The sequence below is a fragment of the Nerophis ophidion genome, linkage group LG11 (genome assembly GCF_033978795.1).
Source record: "Nerophis ophidion isolate RoL-2023_Sa linkage group LG11, RoL_Noph_v1.0, whole genome shotgun sequence".
Classification (NCBI taxonomy): Eukaryota; Metazoa; Chordata; class Actinopteri; order Syngnathiformes; family Syngnathidae; genus Nerophis; species Nerophis ophidion.
This window is the reverse complement of record NC_084621.1, coordinates 39622213-39629257: the sequence shown is the minus strand read 5'-3', so window position 1 is coordinate 39629257 and position 7045 is coordinate 39622213. Positions and strand designations below refer to the sequence as shown.

The following is a 7045-nucleotide window of genomic DNA, read 5'->3' as shown; positions in this document are numbered from 1 at the left end:
AGGTTGGTTGCATGTACAAAGGCACCAGCTCTCTGGTAACCAAGCAAAGCAGGAGGTGATCACTGGTAAGTGGGAGTGACGTGCAAACAACCAATCAGGTAAAAATGTCAACTATCAGATTTGGTTGCGCAACTTGTTGTCTCGCAGGTGGTTCTTTGCATGGAGTGATAAGAGAAAGTAAAACTGAGAGCTACAGAGAGAAAATTGTGGATTAAAAGAAAGAGGTCATCTCGACAGTAAGGGAGGTTTTTTGATTATGTAAGGCGCTCATCCTCACCAAGACCAGGAATATCACACCACCTTAGCCATGCTCACCCTTCAGAGCACAGCTGTAACTTCCATCCATCCATTTTCTACCGCTTATTCCCTTTCGGGGTCGCGGGGGGCGCTGGCGCCTATCTCAGCTACAATCGGGCGGAAGGCAGGGTACACCATGGACAAGTCGCCACCTCATCGCAGGGCCAACACAGATAGACAGACAACATTCACACTCACATTAACTTCTTGGCACTAAACCTGCAGAAAAAAGTTGTTCTCAGGTTTCTCTCTGTTTACATTTTCACACTTCGCTCTATTTTGTTAGACTTTATTAAGCATTTTTACATATTCCCTGTTTTTGCACCTTAATTTTTAGAGTTTATTGTTTATTGTGATTTTAGAATTCTGTTTAAAGTTAAAGTGTCGATGATTGTCACACACACACTAGGTGTGGGGAAATTATTCTCTGCATTTGACCCATCACACTTGATCACCCCTTGGGAGGTGAGGTAGGCAGTGAGCAGCAGCAGTGGGCGCGCCCGGGGATTATTTTTGGTTGATTTAACCCCCAATTGATGCTGAGTGCCAAGCAGGGAGTTAATGGGTCCCATTTTATAGTCTTTGGACATTGATATTTTGAGTGTTTTCCATGGTTGTTTTGATATTTCCTTCCCTTTTTTCCATGATAGCCCAGGGAATTATAATCAGACAAAGGTTACATTTTAAATAATGTTTTCACTTAACATATTTTTCTCCTGGTCCTTATTTTCAATAGACCTTAAAAATACAAATAATTATGGATATTGAGCAATATGACACATACTTAACACTTATATCACGATACAGTTTTCAACCATATTGCCCAGCCCCATTATTTTAACATCATTATTGCACAAAATGTATCCAAGTGTCCCCAGATTATTTGATTTTTATGGAATGCGAAAGTTTGGGAAACCATACTTTTTGGGGAATTTTGCCCACCATTCACAGTCCTTATGTAAGAAAAGAACACGTTTTTTTTTTTTTTCTGCATTCTAACTTGTAAATATAGTGAGCTAACACTGGAGTCAACAGGAGGTCCTCTACTCCACCCACAAAGTCATCTAAATAACCACCCAAAAACACCAACAATTATCCATCTTTAATGCCACTGAAAACTAAATTTAATGCCAATGTCCTAATGCAGATAGTAATTATATATAGTCAGATCTTACAGTTTTGTGTATAAACAACATTGTCAGCATTTGACAATGATAATCTTGAAGAACTGCAAGGTTTACATTAACTGTTAATCTCCAGCCAATTAGAACTGTCTCACAAGACTGTATAACGTGAGAATTAATTTTTATTTACATGTATTTTTATTCAGCAGAAGTTGCTTTGTTGTTCACGCCAAAAAAAACTTGACACTGCTCATTGCTGCCTGCCTTTAATCGACAACTATCAAAGCTACTACCAAATGGGATTTCACTGCATTGATGCCCATTGAGCAAAGTTTGAAGGTCTTATTGCACACATTGCAGAGCGCCTCTCTGGGGTGATCCTTGGCAGGCTTTAAACAGCATTCACTAATGATGATAAAGAAAACAAAAACCTGATGGGTCATGGTTAGGGCCTTGCTCGGCAGCTCCCGCCATCAGAGTTGAGTGTGGAAATAGTGTCAAAGCGCTTTGAGTACCTTGAAGGTAGAAAAGAGCTATACAAGTACAACCCATTTAATGAAAACCACCTACACCCTCCATCCATCCATCCATTTTCTACCGCTTATTCCCTTTCAGGGTCGCGGGGGGCGCTGGCGCCTATCTCAGCTACAATCGGGCGGAAGGCGGGGTACACCACCTACACCCATCCATTCTAAAAGACATAATAAAGACCATGTTCATCAAAGGCAAAACATGTTTTAAAGTACTATGATGCTTTTGCTTTTTTTTGTTTTATGTGCATTTGTTGTCCCTTGCACATGTTTCATGTTTCTTTTGTTTTTTTCTTTCCTTGTGGTAGTTTTGTTTCAATTTCTTACTGTTTGAAATGTATACAGAACAATGATTGTACATAATTTCAAAAAATGTACAGATACATGTTTACTTGTATGTGATGGCTGTTTGAATTATGTGTGTAGTAATGTTAGAGGTGAAAAAGAGCTGTAATTGGTTAGCTTGTTAATTATGACATACTTTCCAGGGTTCACACAGTTTACTTCCACATACGTTTCGAAGCAATGTGCACAATATAAGTGACCGTTGATTAAAATGTTTAGTTACAGCTATAACAATAAAGTGAGTGTTGCAACCAGTATTATTAATCGATCAATCAAAGTTTTCTTATATAGCCCTTAATCACAAATGACTCAAATAGTTGCACAAGCCACAATGACATCCCCAGCTCAGATCTCACAAACAGGAAACTGTGTGCAAGAGACTTTCAAGTAAGTTCCGCCTGCTCAGACCGAAACAAAGATTGTGGATGACTGCCAAGAGGCTTCTTGTAATTCCACTGTAGAACAATTGTGCTCAGGTGCTGAGAACGATGCACAGAGTGAGACCTCTTGTCAGCCAAAAAAGGAACAACACAAGGACATAGCAATTTATTGATGGTGATCATTAAGTTTATTTATATTTATCATTTCATGAATTGACTTACTGCGATGAGGTGGGGACTTGTCCAGGGTGTACACCGCCTTCTGCCCGATTGTAGCTGAGATAGGCACCAGCGCCCCCCGCGTCCCCAAAGGGACTAAGCGGTAGAAAATGGGTGGATGGATGAATTGACTTATTAACGATCAGTCACGGCCTACAATTGTATTAATTTTTTAATACCTCTGGACAAGGGAGTAGGTTTGATTTTGAGATTGGTGGAGACACAAAAGTGCTCCAAGGCAGCACTCTGAAAGTTTACTTTTTTTTTTTTTACATTAACTTTCATAATTTCACATCTTGCAGATGTTATAGGGTAAAGCAACTAAAATGAAAGCAAAGGAGACAACTTCAAAGTGTTCTCATCTTTACTCTTTATTGTAGGGCTGTAGTGCAACTGTGCATCATACTGTCAATTAACATAGCCTACTGTCCATCAACAACATCAGAATTACATTAATGCAATACAACATTGTAAATAAACATAAATTAACTGTAATAATCTCCAGCCTCTCCTTCTCTACTTCCTCCTGCCTCTCTTCCTCTAACTTCTCTGGCCTCTCCTCCTCCATCTCCTCCAGCCTCTCTGCTGTCTGTCACCTTACAAAAAAATATGTTGATGCATAACAGATACATTAGGGACAATGACCATAGAGCTTGATGGTACAGTTACTGCCTGAGCAAAAAGGCTTTTACTAAATATGAATATTACTTAATATTAATTAATTATATTTTATAATTGTAAAATCACATGATCATCTAGTGAGGTTTTATTGTATTTCCACCACAAAGTTTTGTTCATTGGTATTTTCAAACCATTGCTCACTTCTACACAAATACATGAAACTAAAAAATAATTTAAAAAATAAAACGGAAAGGTGAAATCCTGTGATCTGATTGGCTGTTAACCGTGGTTTAAATATTCTAAAGCCTTTTCACAGCGTAGGCTATCACTCCGCCTCAGGCACGTATGACTGGTATGAATGGAAGTTGTTGTCATGTATCCATGACAACGGACTGTTACAGTCCGCAGTAAAAGACAGCTGATGTTTTTACGATGTTAAAAAACGGAGACTAAAGTAGTTGAATTCACATGTTTAAGGTTAACTTTCACCTCCGGGGAGGGTTAACAATGGTAGAGGGGACTGAGCATTGACTTTCACCTGACAAAAAGCGGAGGAAAAGACGAGATGCAGTGCTAATTTGGAGCTAACGTCTGGATAGGTGGGACTATTTTTTCCACAGTGAGGCTATTTTATTGGATAGTATGTATTTGTGGTTGAATAAAACTACATTAAATTGATTGAGTATTCCTATTTCATATTGCCTTTATTGGTAACCGTTTTATAAAAGCAATATATCACTCCAGTCCATGATATATGCTCATTATAGCACTCTAAGGGGCGTGACTGGAGTGATATATTGTTGAATTATTCAATATTGTTGAGCCTCTATACACCCTTGAAGTAACTTACAGTTTGACTCCTAAAGAAGTCTCTTATATCCAGTTTTCTTTTCATTGACATCCTTCAAAACCTACAGCACACACGCACGCAAACGGACACAAACACAATGTAAATCAAACCACTGATATTAAAATCCATCTAGCTACCGTGTGCCAGGAACAACAAATGCCAAACATGTTGACAACTTACACTTACTTACAACTCACAACTTACACTTACTTACAACTTACAAGTTACAACTTACACTGACAGTTGCACCGCCTCTCGTCCGCTCGCTAGCAACTAGCATGTAGGCTAGCTTTTACAAGCAGAAGGAGTGAAAGCGGGGACAGCCAATCACACGTAAGTTAGCATGTCAGAAATCAGGGAGCGATATTTAGGTTAGACTTCTAGCAGAGACCGACATTTAACCCTTTCTGTGCCATCATCATTGACTAAACATTACGGGCAGCGCTTGTATTGATAGTGTCTACACGGTAGCGGCTGGATATTGGTAGGGACGTGTCCCTAACGTCCCAACCCAATTCTACGCCCTTGCCTCTGGACGTCGGTTTTAATGCTTTTTAATGCCATTTAGTGTCGTAACTTTTGCAAGATCCATTTAATTAATTTTGTTTTTCAAAGAAACGCATAAACACTATAATAGAGCGACTCCCATTGACTCTATTCTTAATTGACTTTTCTAAACGTTTATTTACGAGTTAGAATGCATTAAAAAAAGAAAAAACAAATGTGTTTGTGTCTGACACAATTCCAAAAAAAGTGCAGTTCCCTTTTCTCTTTAGCAGTACAGTATCTACAACTTCAGGCCAGGGTTGTAAACTGCATGTTAAACTAGGCTTATACTTATGGGATATTGACCATCATCAATATATTTGAGACCAGATAGGGAGTATTACTGTTGTTTTTATCCCAGTTTCACTTAGAATTCAGTTTTTTTTTCCCTAACCCAACCTTTTTAAAAGCTTGCTTTTATTCACGGAGAGGTCACTAGAGGGATATAGTCAACCACATTGTTTTGTGTCAAAGACAGCTGCTCAAGTGTCAACGATCTTTCTGAAGGTTCAACATGAGATTCAACGAGGACTACTAAACTAGCTGGGCCTGTCCAATCCATAGCACCAAAGCAAATAGTCATATTTATTGAATATGCCTTGGCTTTATTTTGAAACTTGATCAGGGATGCTGTTCTGCAGCTTCTGTTTCAGGCTGATCATAGAGCACAAGCACAGCTTCTGCACCTTCAGGGCATCTGTGTTTCTCAACATGGACCACAGTCTGTTCATCACTTTGCTTTGTTTTGGTTGAACTTTCTTGGGTGTTAGTATTTTTGTTAGAGCCCAGCTTTTCTTTTCCACATCTTATAATGCACTCGGTTTCCCTGGGAGGAAAACATCAATCATGAATAATTATACCAGATTTATATATCTCATTTGGGCTTCATGTCCCATATATATACAGTATTTCGAACGCCTATTTTTCACAGCTAACAGAAAGTCTAACAAAAAATCAAAATATAAAGAGTAGTATGATATTGAATAAATAGCGTGAGTTTCGGTATAGCATTTACCAAATATTTGTTATGCAGAGAAACTAATTTGTTTGTTAGGTTTGACAATATCAAGAAGATATATTATGCCATGACTTGTTGCTGTGGGGTATTCAGCATCGTTTCAAGTCAGATATTCACCAGACTCCATGATCCATGATCCAGGCCGACAGTTTGACAATTCATCCCGACATCAGAAGCTCCTCAAGCGGTTGCTACTCCGTGCTGACGTAATACATTAGGTTAAGGGACTGTCGTTAAATTCACTAGTCAATGGCTCATAGAGAAATAGTCAATGGTCAATCGCTTTTTGGTCTTGTGACCTAGAACCCAAAAACCACTGAAACCATATTGTTTGTTCCTCATTATTATACTCGGCTCACGTGATGTTTTTCCAAGTTTTAAAAATGTTTTCAAACTTCATTTGTTGTTTTGGAGTTCTTGGTCACATGACTAAAAGGCTTTTGATGATTAGAATTTTTGAAAAAATGTAAAACCCGGCAAAAAAAACCTGTAAACTCAGGGTAATAATGTGAAACAAACAATATCAAAGTGTTTTAGAGTTCTGGGTCACATGACTAAAAACTATGGCTGGTTGAAAATGTAAAATTAGAAAAAGGAATGCAAAACTTAAAAAAAATATGCATGAGCTAAGCATAGTAATGTGGAACAAACAATATAAAAGTGCACAATATTAAAGTTCTCTTTCATATTGTTTGTTTCACATTACTAAACTCAGTTCACGCGTTGTTTTTCCCAGTTTTACGATTTTTATGAGAAGATTTCAATTGTCAGTAGCTTTTGCGGCATGCTAATCTAGCAATTTATTAGTACTTCTGTATTACTGTGATTCTCTTGAAACTAGTGATGTGCTGTACCACTGATTTTCTTTCTGAACTGATACCCAGTAAAATTTAGGCTGTTATCAGCAACACTGATCTGACACCAATACTTTATGCAACTATACCTAATGTGTCTGGTAAAATGTAAAAAGTAGTGTATTTAGTTTAGCTTATTATTCTTCGGTCAGTTGTCAACAAAATAAACAAACAGTTTTACATAAACAATATTGCAGACCGAAACAGTTTAGGCTGAAGTTTAACACTTATTGCGCCTAAACCTATAAACAATGTCAAATA

General features: G+C 38.0%; 1 long non-coding RNA gene across 1 annotated transcript; it reads right to left on the bottom strand.

Annotated features, from left to right (window-relative positions):
• Positions 1-3323: 3323 nt before the first annotated feature.
• LOC133561427 (uncharacterized) lies at positions 3324-4644 on the bottom strand. The gene is made up of 3 exons (XR_009808690.1): positions 4602-4644; positions 4367-4427; positions 3324-3491 (listed from the first exon to the last, which is right to left on the bottom strand). It is a non-coding gene; the product is annotated as an uncharacterized LOC133561427 (long non-coding RNA).
• Positions 4645-7045: the final 2401 nt, after the last annotated feature.